Raw genomic sequence first — 17,150 nt, 5'->3', positions numbered from 1 at the left:
GATCTGAAATGAATCTGGAAGAGATCAGAGCTGTTGTTTTTCATGTTTTCACTTCTTATTAGGTTGAAGATTCACTGCAGTAACGTTGCCTGTTAACTCCATAAGAAATCGCTGTGTTGTGGGTCGGTAGATGAATCCTGAGTTATATGTTTTCCCTCGCGTGCTTCCCGGCATGTGGGATGACTGTAATTAGAGGTAAATATAGGAAAGATCCATGCTTACGTCTAATTAAACAATCCTACACAAATTCATGGGATTATGGCACACAGCCTCGTTAAACATTTAATGCTTTCTCACAGCCTTTCTCTGGAAATCAATTTATAACGACATAAGAAAACATGTTTTAACCAACAAATTTCAAGATGCATAGACATAAACTTTAATGTGGAAATGTTGTGCTCACTGAAGCTGTTTTAAGACTTAAATCAGTGATTTAAGGTGTAAATTTTGTATCCAGACTTTTTTTCTAGATTCTCATTACACAGTGTGTGACAGTACATTTAGATTAACAATTTAAATTAATAATGGGATTATCTTCCCTTTTCAAATAAATTAACCTGTAGAAGCACCTCTGACAAGAATAGCCAGTTTCCCTGCAGCCTATTAAATTATTAACGGGACTAACTTCCTCAAAATAATGTGATAACAATCTCCTCTGTTTATATGCAGCATTTCATCTGGGCAAGAAACTGTCAATATTCTCTCTATCGAGAGCAGGCAAGCTTATATACATTTCTAGTCTTTATCTACCTCTAACCTGTGACAGCCTACATCAAAACTATGCCGCCATGTTGGCGAGGTCAAATCCCGCTATGTGGTTTTTATCAGTAGAACAAGGGAAAGTCTTATCAGCCAGCTGCTTTCAGCTGAGCGCTGCCAGTTGATATCATGCCTGCTGTAGATACAGTGTGTGCTTAATGCAGCATTATATAAACTGTGTTTCAAGCTGGGGAGTCTTGTTTGGATCAGAACAATGCAGTGTTTTAATGAGGCAACTCTAAATTAAAAAGGGGTTTTTAACAATTTCTTATGTTTTATTGGTGCAAGACTGGTTTGATTTTGACCAACTATTGACTGCATAATGAATACATGTTTTGTAACTTTACAGTTTTAGGATGAAACCCTTTCATTTCTGCTTAAGAGTAAAGCCTCCCAATGCTTGAACCACATAAAGAAATTACAAAATTGAACTATAAAGCATCAGAGCACTCCTGAGCAGCTTGGATGTTCGTTACGGTATCCTGTCATCCTTCCAGGTTGGAGATTTTAAAGTCATTTAAAACCAATCCTGTAACTTTTAATGGAGTTGTTCTGGTGGATGGATAGTTGATTCATAACCTCACATGAACTTTGCAGAAGCAGCCTTGTCCCTGAATTGTTTAAGGCCATGGTGGATGTCTCAGTTTACCAAGAAGGACTGGGATGCATAATCCAATATCCTTTATGCTTAAAGCTGAAAGTTTCAAGCAGCTACTTTATTGTATATGGTCTCTGTCCTCCCACGCACTGCTTGCTGAGTCTTGACATGCACATACACATAAACACATACAGAAAATGAGACATTTAAGACTTTAAGAAGAAGCTGCAGAAACACCACAGCTCAGCATCCCCCTACCGTTGCATGCACTGTTGAAGACAAAGAGAGAAAAGGAGATTGGACTTGAATGGAACGCATCCACTTTTTTGATCTGCTGGAGAGAAATCAAGAGCAAGAGATGATTGAAAATGTTTTCGTCACTTGATTTAGGCTGAATTACCCACAACTCAAAGCAAGAATATAAAGAAGTATGTCTTTTAATTAGTTGGAGGGCTTTGATTAGTCTCGTATTTTGTCACTAACGTTACTGTCTCTCTCTCTCTCTCTTTGTACAAGACATGAAGCTTTGAGTGCTTTTCAATTAAAAACAAATTAAAAAATACATAAGATAAACTCATTATCATAGTTTACTGCTTCAACAGAGAAATAATAAAAAACAAATAAGAGGTTCTAATTATTAATAATCCAGCTAATATCAACAGATTAAACTAGCATCCATAAAAATGTTAGGGGCCCTCCCTGGACCCCCCTCATTAAGGATAAAATGGTACAGTCTGCACCTGGATGACGTTGGCAAGGTGTATTAAAAACAACGGACGTAACCGTTGCGGCGCCACTCACCGGTTTGTGGACTCCGGCTTTGAACATGGATGTATAAAGTGAACTTTATTCATCTTTATACAGTTCTCTTTATACATTCATGGTTCTGAAGCCTTGAGTTTGCATCTTGACCGTCGCCATCTTGTTTTTTTGGAGCCGGAAGTGACAATATTTGGACGAGAGGGTGGAGCTAACCCTAACGTTAGCTGCTAGCTTGGTTAGCACGGTGCGTTTACAGCCTGTTGTTAACTGTGATGATGCTAATGCTAATCTTTGCTAGCGGAAAAACAGACTTAAAACCAGAGAATTAACGTACTAAAGTATTGTTAGTTGCACCTGTATTTTACAAGATTTTTTGTCCTCCCTGAGAAAGGTACGTGAAATAACAGTCCTGCACATCACACAGACTAAATTCAAATTACTCTCAGTATTACTTTATTAACATAAATAATTGCACCAAGTGATATGAGAATTGTCTGCCAACATTAGAGCATGGTTTTAATATTGTGATGTATCACCCTCGTATTACAGACGGCCACAGAGTGAAGTTGCAGGATCCCACCATGTTTTGAAGCTACTGAAGAGGTGAAACAAGGTGAGCTAATAAGCAACAGGTGTTGTACACTCACTGAGCACTTAATTAGGAACACCTGTGCAATCCAATACAACAGCTCTGCCATAAATTCTACTTTTATGGAGCTTATACATTTCTAGTTTTTGTTGGCATTGTCAGAAAGGTGATAATGCTACTCTATGTTTATTATGGAAATATCATACATTATGTATGTTAATGGTGTGGGCAAAATATTAGGAACACTTTTCAATGCACCCCATTACACTTCCACCACCCACTATGACCTCAATAATACAAACATAAACATAAAGTAGAATTATCACCTTTCTGACAATGTCAACAAAAACTGAAACTGAGCTTTGTAAATGTAGAATTTAAGTCAGAGCTGCTGTATTGGATTGCGTTAGATTGCACAGGTGTTTCTAATGAAGCTCGGAGAGTGTATGTTATTGTAACAGCAAAATTGGGTACTAAGTGGGATTATGTCAATGAAAATAAGCCACAATTGTGAAAAAATACATTTATGCAACGAGAGCATACTGTATTATCATATTGTTGTTGAAGTTTTTTGAATATACAAGAGTATTTCTCTAAATAATTTGGAAAAGAAGCTGACATGACGTCAAATTTTGACTCAATTCAGTCATCATTCTTTAGCTTTAAAATTATTTTATGTGGCTTTTCTTCCATGTGCAGGAAAAGCTCGTATGTGAGTAATTATGTGAATAATGTCTGAACAATTACCCGACAGTGACACCAGGTTAGAATTAACATATTCTAACTAGTGTTTTGCGCTGCGTGCCTAGTTCTTTATTTATTTTTTTCTTGATTTAGCTTTTTCTACTATATAAAATGCATCACTTGCAGTGCAGCAGTACAGCTACCAAAGGTGTTGGAACTTGAAGCGTAAAAAAGCTAAATAAACCACCATTTAAATCACCATTTATATAGTAACAGTAGGTATGACAAGGCAGGCAGGACAGGTTTAATTGTGGAGCACATTTCATGCAAAGAGGCAATTCAAAGTGCTTCACTAAAAGCATTAAAAAGGAAAGACAGCACGAAACACTGAAACGCAAGTTAAAATGTTACCGACAGGAAACGAGATGCTGCAAATGAGGATAAACTTGAGCACATTTCTCTCACTTTGTAGACATTTTGTCTCCACACAGCCTCACAAATTGGTAAACAACCAAATGTCGACACCTTTCTTTCATCCCAGGGAAACATCCTCATATTAACCTCCGTGTCCTGGGAGCTCATTAAAGGGAAGCTGTGGGGATGTATTTGATGTCGTACAAATGTAGGTCTACGTGTGACGCTTTCAGCACACCGACATATTCTAGAAACAAAAGCATGTTTAGATTTAGTTTTGTTATGTAAAAGAATAATATCTACAATATAATGATTATTTACAAATTCAAGAATACTTAAAATACTTATGACGACCCTTTGAGTACAAGCAGGATACACATCATACAGTTAATAACCGTTACTGACTAAAGGGTTCATTCACCCAGCAGCCTGAGCTTTGTGTTAAATATTTAGGCTTTCATCTCTGGAGCATCTGTGTCAGCACTGATAACTGGAAACTTCTTCATTATATAACATTTTTAAAAAATAACATTGAAGTAGATGGAATGTGTTTCTCTCATTATGTCAACTATGTTTAAACAGACAAAACTATGCCTTAAACTTTAATAAACAGGTTTCAAAATGGCATTTACTAATAACAGATGTAATCTACCTTTAACATTTAATGGACTGATTTTAGGGTAATTTCATGAATAAACAAAACTAATAACCAGTTAAGTGCATCACCAGCACAACAAACAACAGATGATAAATAGCGACAGAAATGCTGGAATAACAAACAATGGAAAATAAAATCACAAGATCGGAAATAACAAATAGATTTTATTTAATTCTCCTGCATGGAGCTCAGATCAGTGTCCAGGTCCTGACAATTTAATAATATATGTCAAAATACATCATATAAAGTTCATTTCCAATGTGATAAAGTACAGTATGATCTATTTACAGTGCACTGGAGCTGCAATGGCTAGTCAATTAATCAATTGCAACTATTTTGATAATTGATTAATGATTTTGAGTATTTTTTTTTTTAAAGAAAATGCGAAATAATTCTGGTTCCAGCTTCTTAAATGTGGTTATTTTCTGTTTTTTTTAGTCCTCTGTGATAGTGAACTGAATATATTTGGGTTGCTGCCTGTTAGTCAGGACAAAACAAGACAGGTTGCATCAGGCTTTGGGAAACAATGATCGAATATTTCACCATTTTCTGACCTTTTATTGACCGAACAACTGATCAGTTAATCAAAAAACTAATCAACAGATAGTTGCAGCCCTACAGTGCCTTCACAATCCTTAAAATACACTTCTTAATTACTACCGAAAGCCCTAATACGGACATTTCTTCAAGTAGAAAGCACACACATATTCTTGAAACACACACACACATGGTCACACACACACACACACACGGTCAAACAAAAGGACAGGGACAGACAGTGAGGCTCCGCAGTGTGTCGCATGTGTTTCTGTGTCAGCGAACACTTCAGCTCTGTCAAGATATCGCACGTCTCCCGACTGACCTCAGTGACAGCTCTGGCACTCTGATCTCTAGTGTGTGTCTCTGGATATATGTGTGTGTGTGTGTGTGTGTGTGTGTGTGTAAGAACCCAGTGCTCCATAGAGGCTTCACTTGCATGCTGACAATGCGATGTTAACTCGGCTCCCATCTCTCCGCTCCGTCTCTGAGGATACGCTTTGTTCTGAGAGGGTTAGTTTGTGGTGACAGATGTCAAAGAAGCTGGAGAGGAAGCAGAGATATTGTGAGAGAGAGACTCAAAGAGAGAAAGGAGAAAGAAGGGTATTTATCTTTGTGTCGGGCTGTTTGTAGATCAGCCAGTCGGTCACCTTACCGGTTGACACGAAGATCCTGCAGGTATTTGTGGTGGATCATTGTCTCAGGTGTCCAGCGTACAGCGTAATGAGTGACAGTAAATAAGATGTCATTCATTCAGAGGCAAGTGGATTTAAATGCAGTATTAAAAGGGCCTCCACTGATGTTAAAAGCCACATGAGAACGTTCACTCCTCTCATTGGTCAGATGTGTGCAGGGCGGGAGCTAAAATGTAAACAAAAGAAGTAGATCCTATCTAGAGCTGCAACAATCAGTCAATTAATCTATTAGTAGTTCAATAGACAATTAATCAGCAACTATTTTGACAATCAATTCATTGTTTTGAGTCATTTTTTAAGAAAATCATACGAAAATGATCTTGTTCCAACTTCTCAAATGTGCATATATTCACTCATCCTCCCCTGTATACACAACGTCTTGAACTTGAGTAAGATCGAGGTCAGATCATGTATCCGACACAAACAAACTCCACCAAAATTTGTTGCGACTGGACCGAGACTTCCTTCCTCTAAAGGGTCTTGGTTCGGTTGTTTTTAGTTCACAGCTGAGTACGATTGCTGTGTTTAGATCTGCCTAAAAAAATTGTACAGAGGAGGAAAACAAACTAGGGTCTGATTCAACCAGACTAAACAATGCAGGTTTGCCCTTACTCTGAGAAAATTACCCAAATGATGTCATCGGGATTATCATGGCTTGAGTTTAGAGACTTAACAGAAAAAGTATGTTACAAGCGTATGTAGTTTGAAAGATGTGAGCATTTACCAGGCTCAGAGGGGTCAGGTGTTATTGGAGCTTGACCAGTTGTATTAACTAAAAATCAGGATATCTGTGCTTCTGCTGCTTTTGATTTGAACTATTTGGCCTCTCGCAAGTCCACCAACTTTAAGGAAGTGCAGTCCTCAATTACTGCAGAGTACTTCTTTCATAAATTATCATTATTTCTGCACAATTTCATGCTGGTTAGTCTCTGGCCTTGTTCTTCGTTCTTCTTCCCATACTAAGACAGCTTTGGTAGTCAGAGAAGAGATGAGGGAAAAGACTGAAAAGGTCAAACTCTAAATGTAGTATCCCCATGTGTCTTACAGTGTGTGTGTGTTATACAAACTCTCATTGACCTTGTTAACCCAAAAGCTTCTCCAAACAAAACCTCTTCCCTAAAAGTTAATCTATGATTATATCAACCTGACACAAAAGCAAAGAATCGATTTCAAAATACTGCTGTTGGTTTATGAAGCACTGAATAGTTTAGGGCTGGAATACAATTTCTGATCCGCTGCTACGTTATGAACCATCCAGACCTCCCCAGAGTCAAAACTAAACATGGAGAAGCAGCGTTCGGTTTTTATGCTCCATATATCTGGAACAAACTCCCAGAAAACTGCAGGTCTGTTGCAACTTCAGTTCATTTCAATCACAGCTGAAGACTTTTCTGTTTGCCTTTTATTACACCAAATTTGAGGGTGCCTTGTGTTGCTTTTATATTCTGTCTTGATGCCTCTTATGCCTTTTTAGCTGATGGAAACACATCAACGCAGCAGCAAGAAGAAAAGATAGAATGAGCTCTCTGCGGGCGTCTTGCAGTGTAAAATGTATTCACAGCTGCACAGTGACTGCATTTAAATCATGACTATAACGCTACAGTGACTTGCAGGACCCTAGTGTGTGTGTATATTCATAAGGTTGGTGACTGCTAGCTGTCTGGACTTATATCATCAGTCATTTCCTTCCTGTCTGCCCCGTAATGAAATCACGACTTTAGCCGCGCCGTGTTGGTACTTCTGTGTTGTGCCACCCGTCTGGATTACGGGGTCTGCGTCTTCCTCTCTCTCGTCGTCGTGCACGTCTCCCCTGTCTCCCTCTCATCCCGTCTCTGTCAATCGTGTAATATCTTTAGTAATGTCATAAACATAATCATATAAAAATGAAACGTATCCCGGGCCGAGCCCTGAGATTTGATATCCTTGATCATCCATTACTAGCCATGTGACTACACGCTCAGCAGAAGACCTAAATAAAGGACACGCTGTTGTTTTATTGGTAGAATTCAGATTTGTGCAGATTAACAAGCCAATAACTCATGAATATAGACAATTTTGACTCAATCCTCTAAAAAAAAAAAACTTTGTATTTACTGCATTGATTCTGTTCTGTTCCTGGTACAGGACAGTTTTAACATCTTCACAGAACAAAATGTGACTTTTCCTCCGAACAGCAAGTAACAACACTTCCTCTCCTCGAACAAGACAGTGCTACATCATGTTACAGTTTTCTTTCGGAAAGTTTTATGACTTTGTGACCCTGGTTTTTATATTTAGTATCCAGTAATCCATCTGTTATGTTTTGTCATGTTATGTAAGGTAAAACTTCTGCAGGCTTCTGGGGAAGTAAGAATAGCTAAAATATTAACACATAATAAAATATTTCTTGTATTAAAAAAACTCCTGAATCTGACCTAGAATTTAATTTTTTCCCTTATTGGTACAGTGTAAAGAAACAGAGCAGAAGACAGACATCCACATGCTGATCATATAACTGTTTTAAGACAAATCAGTTCAAGTCAAGAGTGATTTCTGGTTTAAGTTAAAAACGCAGCTGAAGTCGACTTCACTGTTAGTGTCTGTGTTTACCTTTCCAGACATCGCAGTTCATTATTCAGGCTCTGTACCCTGTATCTGTTCTTGGTACTGACTGAGATAAAACTGTCTCCTCTCCTTATAAAGCCATGATGTCGCAGAGTGACGCACACACACACACACACACATGCAAACACACACACACACACAGGATTAGATACAGGGACAATATGCCTGCTCACATTAAAACACACACTTGCAGGTGTACTGTACACCGTGCACAGACCTTACCCAAAGACACATTAGATTGCACATTTATCCCGGCAGTTCTCTCACTCTTGGAAACGTTTCCTTTACTTTTCTTTTGTTTCCAGAGCCTCGTGTGTTTATTTTACTGGATTTCCTCTCCTTTTCAGCCCCAATTTTAGTTTCACCAAGCTGTAGGCATACGCTACCTAGCGGCAAATCCAATAACTACACCCTACTCCTGTGTTATTGATGGCTTCCGGCACTTTTTGTATATATATGCACATAATGTTTCAATTCCTCGATAAAGTAACTCACTTTAATGCATTTTGTCTTCAGTAGAACATAGTTATTGTACTGTCAACAGGTTAAATACATGTTTCTTGTGTGTATGTCTAACATTGCTTTCTTCCCAACCCTTTATATTCACTTTGCGTAATTTTAACCAAAACCTTACCGTACCTTAAAAAGCTATTATTTTCATTATAGTATGTATAGTATATTGTCTCTCTCTTGTCAGATTTTTGGGGGTAAGAATTGTAACCAACTTGAAGACCAACCATTTGATCCTGAATGTTAGAACTAATATTCTCTACCTCAAAGCTAATAGATTATTGTTAGAAAAGTCATATTTCAGATGGGAAGTCCTCTATAGGCTGGAAATATCCTAAACTACTGAAGGTGCATCAATATGGGAAACATTGACAAAGCTGTAAAGCAGTGAACTGCTCAGTAGAATTAGCTGACAAGGCAAGTAGCTTGTATATATAGCTTATAGCCTATCTCACTTCAAGCACCAATGAAGCAGACGACAGCAGCCACAAATTAACCCATTCAAACGCCTTTTTAGCATCTTTGTCCCAAAGAAACCTCAAATCCAATTATTGCTTTCTTTTTTTTCAAGCTGTTACTGACTGCTGATTTTGTGTCCCATGTGTGGAAGATGTTAAATGACTCCCGGCGCCTGATCTGTTAGCAAATATCAAAACTTCTTTAAGGAGTCACTGGTTAAAAAATCAAGGTTTGATCAGCTGCAGGAACCTGCTTCAGATACGGGGATGTTCAGGGACACAATTGCCTGGTTATATGAAGCGCGAATGGACATGAACCAAAAAGAAATAGGACAATAAATAGACTTTTATCATTTTATGGGTCTCATTGTTGTTCTAGCTACAGGCAGAGCCTTGTAACAGCTGCTGCCCGCCATTTCTAAAAGGACCCAATGAGCCAGAAAATTTCTCCAAGAGCAAAGGAGGAACCACTTGTCCCTGTGTTAGTCTTTGTCTGACATTATATGTGTGTGTATTCGAGAGCGGATGGGTTTCTGCATTGTTGTTCAGCTCAGTCTCCTGAGGGCTAAAACTAAGTCGTAGAAATGTTTTCTCCCTTTCCATCCTTTTGCGCTCTTCCCTCCTTCCATCCACAACGCTCTCCATCTTTGTCTCTTAGTAAGAGGCAGGAGGCGGCGGCCCTCAGGCAGACTGCAGCTGTCTGCTCTCAGTTCGACACACAAACCTACACACACACACACACACACACGCATGCTGAAACTTTACAGATGAATAAACCCGCGTCGCCCCGCTGTAGAAATAATAACAGGAACCGCAGTAGCATAAAAAATCTCTCTAATGATGAAATTGTCGGCTGCTGGAGTGTAACAGCGTCAAATTTAGGAGTGAATCACAGCACGCTGAGAGAGCACAGATGCACTCGGACAGTCTGGGAGCTTACAAGATAGATAAAAGCAGCAAGGTTACCTGTCGTTTCTCTATATCCCTGCTAATGTCACCACCTTTTCTTTGTTTTTTGAGCATTTTACAGTGTCGTGTTCCTCAACAAATACACTTATGTACAATTAGCATCACTGGTGATACTCTACTTCTCTAATCTTTGTAATAGTTTATGTCCCATCAGATAAACATCATTGAATAAAAGAATCAGAAGTATTTTTGCTTTAATCTGCTGAAAAACAGCTGACTTGGCTTTGAGGTTACATTTGTGACAGGAGATTAGATTTGTCTCAGAGTGAGTAAAGACAGATTCATTCATTTTTGCCTCATAATTCCTTTTATGGGCTTGGAAACGGCTTAAAGTGTACTTGGACTGTTTCATTTTGTGACATGATGAATAAGTTTGAGTTTACAGCACAATAAGTTTGAGTTTTCTGCTCGTAGCTTTGACTGTTGTGATGTTTGTCAGGCAAATGTGCTCCCAGTAAGCTTTACAGAGCTGTCAGATTTACTGTATATTAAGGTTTTTTTTTTTCTGTTGCACCCAGTATGGCATTGTGTACATATACTGGGTCTATTAGGGGTATTGCACACAGTCAGCCTTGTGTTTTGTTGAATACTGAGCAGTAATATACATTTATGCATTTTACTTTGTCTGGATCAAGTTGTTTTCATTTCAATTTTCTATCATTTTCAACATATATGATCCAAAACGAACTATCTCAAACAGTTTTTGCCCATAACAAACACAAAAAACAGTTGTTTAATTGGATGAAGAGGTGTAAATTACACCCAACAGGAATATAATAAAGTGATTACAAATAAAAACATGTACTGTTATCAGTCACACAGTGTTAAAAAAAAACAACAGATAATCACGTTACGGATTCCCTTTGAAAAACAGGTGTGTGTTAAATCAGCAGAATGTGTGTGTGTGTGGTTAATGGAGATGAAGGAAGCGAAGAGGGAGGCGAAAAGGAAAGTGGATGGAAGATAAAAAAGGAAAAGTGTGCTTGTTTGTGTAAAATGTTGTACAAACCCATGGGGGACATTGAAGCTGGGTGGTTTGATTAGATTAAAGCTAGCTTAGATCTACAGACTGTTAATTACCTGACCTAGTATGTGTTTGTTTGTGTGTGTGTGTGTGTGTGCTGCTGCAGGGCTGAACAGAATGAGTAGAGGGGGGGGAGCATCTGGATTATAGCAGCATGCAAACAATAAGGATGCATGTTATGTGCATCTCTGTGTTTTTGTGTGTGTGTTCTTGCAGCAGAGGAGGCAAATAAAGTGCAGCTTCCAGTGTATTCACCCTCTGCAGATCGTGTTTTATGTGTTTTATGTTTTGTCATAAAATGCCTTGTCTTGTCTTGAAGCAGCGATCCTTGACAGCCTCCTTTTTGTCGCCATCTTTTATTCAGTTTACCTCCAGAAAATGTAAAAGCTTTACCGTTTGTGTGGTAAAATCGTGTTGTTTCATATAATTCAGCAGCCAAGAGTTGTAAAAATGTAATTTATTTCTAAGAAAAAGGGGCCTCCTTGTTATTCTTTGGCCTGTAAAAGAAACAGAAGTGAAGGTAATGTTGAGGAAAAAGAGATTAGACTTTTGTCATGCTTTCAATTTTGCATGGCAAACTGTGTGTGGGGGGAAATCTTGTTTCTTAATAAGTTCTACTTCAGATGTGAGTGAGTTAAAAGCAGCCTGAGCTGGAGCCAGTGAAAGGCAGAGTAAGGAGGGAGAGAGAGGAGGTCTGATGGAGAGAGAGAGAGAGTTCACTCAAAGTGTTGAATAGGTTTTCAGGAAGTAGTTTGTTCTTCTCCACTCTGCCGACGTCATCGTCTCTGGCTCGCACATTTTCCACTGGCTCGGCCAAGTAACTCTAACTCACTCACTCTCTCTCTCTCTCTCTCTCTCACTCACACACACACACACATTTATTCACACACACAAACACGTTCAACACGTGGACACACACACACCAACACACACATCAGAAGGCTTCTTAAAACTTTGCAAACTACCTCATTCTCTCTTTTCCCACTCGCCTATCACAGACAAAGCTACAAGCTGCCACTTAGCTAAGATCTGAAGCTCTGCAGGCTTGTGTGTGTGTGTGTGTGTGTGTGTGTGTGTGTGTGTGTGTGTGTGTGTGTGTGTTAGCAAGCTGAGCATTTAGCCACCAGTGATGCTGGTGGCAGAAACAACAATGCGGCCCTTATTGGACTCTTGGAAGAAGAGCTGGAAAAACATAGAAACAGAACCGTCAGAATATACTCAGGAGGTGAACCTGCCATGTTCAAACCTATTAGTGTTGAGAGCAAGTTAACAGGAAAAGTTATCCCTGTGCAAAGGAAGTAACTAATATATTGAGTACATTTACACAATTACTGGACTGTTTATACTTAACTTTAGTATTTCCATTGTGAGAGATGCTCTACTTCTTACTCTACTACTTACCAGTTAACTTGCAGATTGAGATTTTACCTACAAAACATGCTGTGTTATAGTTTATCTGCCCAGACGTATAATGAAGAAGTCAGACTGTAGCAACACATAAACAATATAGCATTAAAATCCTGCTTATACATGCATCAAACAGTTTACATTTACCAAAATGAACCAGTTGTCTTCTGTGTATTTACTTTTGATACTGAAGTTCATTTTCTTGCTTGTGTTTACTTGTTTTGGATGCAGGACTGTTACTAGTGGAATATTTTTCCATTACGCAATTGTTCCTTTAACTTATGTTAAGTAAAATGTTTTTTCCAGCCCTCTGATGCTCCGTGCTAACTATCTATATCTATAAATCTATAAATAATTATGGTGACTGAGGAGGAGTTATTAACAGCTCTAAAGCCAAACGTTAGACGTTGACACTTTTTTATGCAGGAAATTAGCACAATTTACTTTAAAAGAAAATATAATAATCACTTATTTGTTTCATAAGTTGAGGATATATAAAATAAGAAAGAATAGAGGATATAGAGCCGCAACGATTAGTCGATTTGATCGACTAGATGATTAGAAGAAAATTAATCTGCAACTATATTGATAACTATTATTGTTCAAGTAGAAATGATGGTTCCAACTTCTCAGAAGTGACAAATTGCTGCTTTTCTTTGCCTTATATTATAGTAAATTGAACATTTTGGGGGTTTTCAGACAAAACAACACATTTAATAACATGATATTGTGCTCCAGAATATTGTGATGAGCATTTTTCACAGTTTTCTGATGTTTTATAGACAAAAAGATTAATCAATGAGGGGGGAAAAAATCTTAATTGCAACTTTAACTTTGTACTTTTACTGCATGAAAGAGTAATGATCTGATCTGAGCAGTGCAGTTCTATGAAGGTGATCGGGTTCAGCAGCAACAGGAAACAGCGAGTTATCCTGGTTACACGCTCCTGCACTTTCTTTCTCTTCTGTGGACTCATGAACTCTCTCTCTCTCTCCTCATTGTCTCATTCAGTCACTCTCTCTCTCTCTCTTTGGTCTTTGTGTTTCGGGGTTCCCCTCAGTAATTACTATGCTGAGTGGTCCCCCCCCCACCCACCCCCCCTCAAAAAAAAACAACAAGTCCACTGTGGCTGCATGTCAAAGCAGGAAACTAACTCTTTTTTACTCAGTGGCCTCAGTGGAAGGCAGGGACAAAGACAGTTCTGTTTAATTCACTTCCCTGCGAGTATTTTTGTAATTGTTCACTCAGTCAAATCTGGGAAACAGTGCAACTCGTTTGGCATTTTCCATATCGTGGTGACGGAGGAGATTTACCCAGTAAAACCACCAAGTGGAATGTGAACGCTGTATTTTGCACTTGGGAGCTGTTTTCATTCTTACCTTTTAGTCAAGCCTTTGACAGCAGCATTTTAAAAAGCGATTTAAGTCAGAAGAAGAAGAAGAATACATCACTGCTCTGTTAATACTTGATTGTACAACACTGTTTTGTCTTTCCAGGAACTCTTCAAGTGTTTTCCTGGAAGGGACAAACCCAGTTATCATCAACCAACGCGGGTGAAATAAGATTTAAAGAGCGTTTCTAAATGTGGCTGAGGGGGTTAAGATCCATTGTGCCAGCGAGGTGATAACACATCACCCCTGGGTCCCTGCAGACACCGTGTATCTCCAATCACTGCTGTTTGCAGTCGTGCACATTTGTATGTATAATACAGGATTGCAAACATCACCCCTTTTGGTCTTCTTTTTAAAGGGATTTCTTAAAAACAGATTAAATAAGAGACCTAAACTCTCCAAAAGTCTAGTAGGATTTTACAGCGCCACATGAATGATTTGGCTGTATATCAGTAACAGTGTAATATGAGGACAGTGCTAAATAGGAACAGACCATTAAATAAAACCAAAGTTATTTCAGGACACTGGTGATATATTCAAGCGTATTCCACTTTGTTTTTGGTAGTCTGTTTGCAGCTGTGGTGCACTTGGCTTCAGGGGTTAAGGTTTTTGGGAAACCCTTCTCGTTCCTGGTAGTAGGCTAGTAAACTTGGTTAGAGGCCACCGGGGGATGGGGGAAAATAAGATTTAACGGCCATTTGAGCCTGGGTGAGCCCAGATGAAATAAGATTTGAGTGTCATTTCTTGATATCAACCCTGGGGCCAAAGCAGATAACGGATCAAAGATCGTGAATAACAGGAAGCATAAATTCACTGAGAAGATGACGGAGGGCAGAGAGCAGCCAGGGAGAAGGCTGGATGCTGAGACGCTGTGAGTCGAAGGCACATTGGTTAGACTGCGGCTCGATGTGGGAAAAGGTTCGCAGGATAAGTGAAGATGTAGCTGGTAGAGAATTTTTGAAGGCCTGACCTATTTTATTATTTTTTTTACAAGCCTCTTTTCCTCTGGTGTGTTTCAATAATGTATCTTTGGGAAGGTTTCTTTCTGTAGTCGTTCTCCTGCAGTAAAAGCACTCATGAATCCTAATATTGCACATGTTTTAGATATGAAATGTGCCTCCTCGTGTACCTTCCTTTCATGTGAATTTATCATAAGTGAATATTGTCTTATATGTGATAAAGTAGGGACTGTATTTATAAAACTACTGCTATTAAAATCACATCAGCAAGTTATTTTTACATCAGATTGTTTACACTAAGGTAGCATAGCAGTCAAAAACTTAAAGAAATTTAGTTCGCTGCCATGTAAAAGAGAGACAAGCAGCCAATCATCACAACTGAGTAGCTGGAAAAATGAGTCAAATGAAGAATAATTATCAAAATATTTGCTCATGTATTTTCTGTTGGACTACAGTTCCCACAAGCCTTTGACATCGATGTCAAAACCCTTCATATTTATCATTTTTATTTGACTAGAGCTCCCTCTTTGCCGTTCAATTTCACCTTGTAGCCACATTAATCATGCACATTTACATTAGGAAAACATTACATAAATTAAAGCTAAAGGTAATAATGGTGCATTATGTATATGCTCTGCAGTATTCTTTCAAGTAATTGATTTTTCTTTGCTGCTTGTGTGGATGTTAATAGTTCCTCTCTGGCGTTTACACATAAACATGCACAGACACATTCACAAGGAAGAGGAATAGACGTTTCCTTGTTTGTGTGTTGTTGTGTTCGGCCTGCTCTCTTGTTCTCTCTCTCATACATGCTCACATGGTCCCATTTGTCAGGTGCTGCAGTGGTGCACATTAAATGTGTGTGTGTGTTTGTGTGTGTATTAAGATGGATGTGTGTTTATGAATAGAAAGAATTACGGCAATGGATTTATAGACCAGGCAGCCTTTGGCAAATCAATCGTCCAGGGAGCCCTCACACCCCCAACCGTGGCCATTTCTCCTGCTTAAGGCTGCATTCACACTAAATCCGGTAATGCGGCACTTCCCTGCAGGGTTGTGCGGAGGAGTGGGCGTGTGTGACATCATGTTGTAAACTTTAACCCCCCTGACTCGGGCCTTTTCCTCCATTTCTTGCCTGTAAACTCAAACAATGGACACAAACTGAAGGAAGCTTCTTGCTAAGCTTCAGCAGACACCGATTGGTGAACAAGGCTCTTCTTCCCGTGGATGTCTTCGGTCTGATCCCCGGCTTATGTGATTGGTCACTGCAGCATGATGTTGGGTTGCGTTTCGGCAAAATTTGATTCCGGTTCGACTTCTTGCTGGTTGGCCACTGCGGTTTTGTCTTTAGCATAAACACACTGCCCCCATTCAAATGAATGGGAGGGCTGCTGTTTTAGTATTAGGCTTTAATATTAGTTTTAATGAAAGATGTTGCAGGGGGAGGGGAGACATGATCACACCTCGGAACTGAAACAAAAAAAAGAGTAATTATTTTTGCTGTCATCATGAAATATAGCTTTATAGCCTCAGGAGAGGAAAGTGGGGGGATGGAAGAGGATACAGGAAGAGATGAGAGGAGAGGAAGTGGAACAGAGTGGGAAAGGAGAGGCAGCGAGGATGCAAGGAACCAAAAGGCTAGAGGAGAAAGTGAGGATTAAAAGACAGGTAAAGCCTCTCCTGGAGGCGCACAGATAGGAGCATTACCTTTTGTGCGCTTGTGACATTAAGCTCCAGCACACGGAAGAGGCAACAGAGTATCAGTGACAAGCCTGTTCAACCAAAACCAGAGGTGTCACTTCAAATATATCCACAACGAAGCAATTAAAAAAAATCATCTTTCTTTTTAGACGGTGTGTTTCACTCCGCGGGAGCTTCATTAAAATTTGAGCGCAGAAGAGATAGCAGAGGAGACAAGGCATTATTTTTACAGTAATTATGAAATATAGCCTCATTAATTGTTCTATGGCTTCAGGAGGGAAAATTAAAAGGTAGAAAGCATGGGAGCAAAGAGGCAGCGAAGGAGGGAGGATATAGATTCAGAGAAAGAAAGGAAGATGACTGAGAGATTATATGAGGAGGAGAAAGAGGCAAGGAAAAGAGGAGCAGGTGTGAATATGTGTTTGGGGCCA

The 17,150-nt window shown here is 39.1% G+C and overlaps 1 protein-coding gene and 1 long non-coding RNA gene across 2 annotated transcripts in view; one reads left to right on the top strand and one right to left on the bottom strand.

The window, feature by feature from the left end:
* Positions 1-574: 574 nt before the first annotated feature.
* LOC121892308 lies at positions 575-2,251 on the bottom strand. The gene is made up of 3 exons (XR_006094377.1): positions 2,159-2,251; positions 1,616-1,688; positions 575-1,519 (listed from the first exon to the last, which is right to left on the bottom strand). It is a non-coding gene; the product is annotated as an uncharacterized LOC121892308 (long non-coding RNA).
* A 51-nt stretch (positions 2,252-2,302) lies between these two features.
* ccdc28a (coiled-coil domain containing 28A) overlaps positions 2,303-17,150 on the top strand; it is a 223,445-nt gene continuing 208,597 nt past the window's right edge. The window contains exons 1-2 of the mRNA XM_042404859.1: positions 2,303-2,510; positions 2,669-2,732. The gene's annotated coding sequence lies outside the window, so the exon portion shown is untranslated. The remainder of the gene's footprint in view (positions 2,511-2,668; positions 2,733-17,150) is intronic.

Source organism: Thunnus maccoyii, chromosome 24, assembly GCF_910596095.1.
Source record: "Thunnus maccoyii chromosome 24, fThuMac1.1, whole genome shotgun sequence".
NCBI lineage: Eukaryota > Metazoa > Chordata > Actinopteri > Scombriformes > Scombridae > Thunnus > Thunnus maccoyii.
The sequence above is the reverse complement of the archived record's forward strand: the minus strand, read 5'-3'. Positions and strand labels throughout refer to the sequence as shown.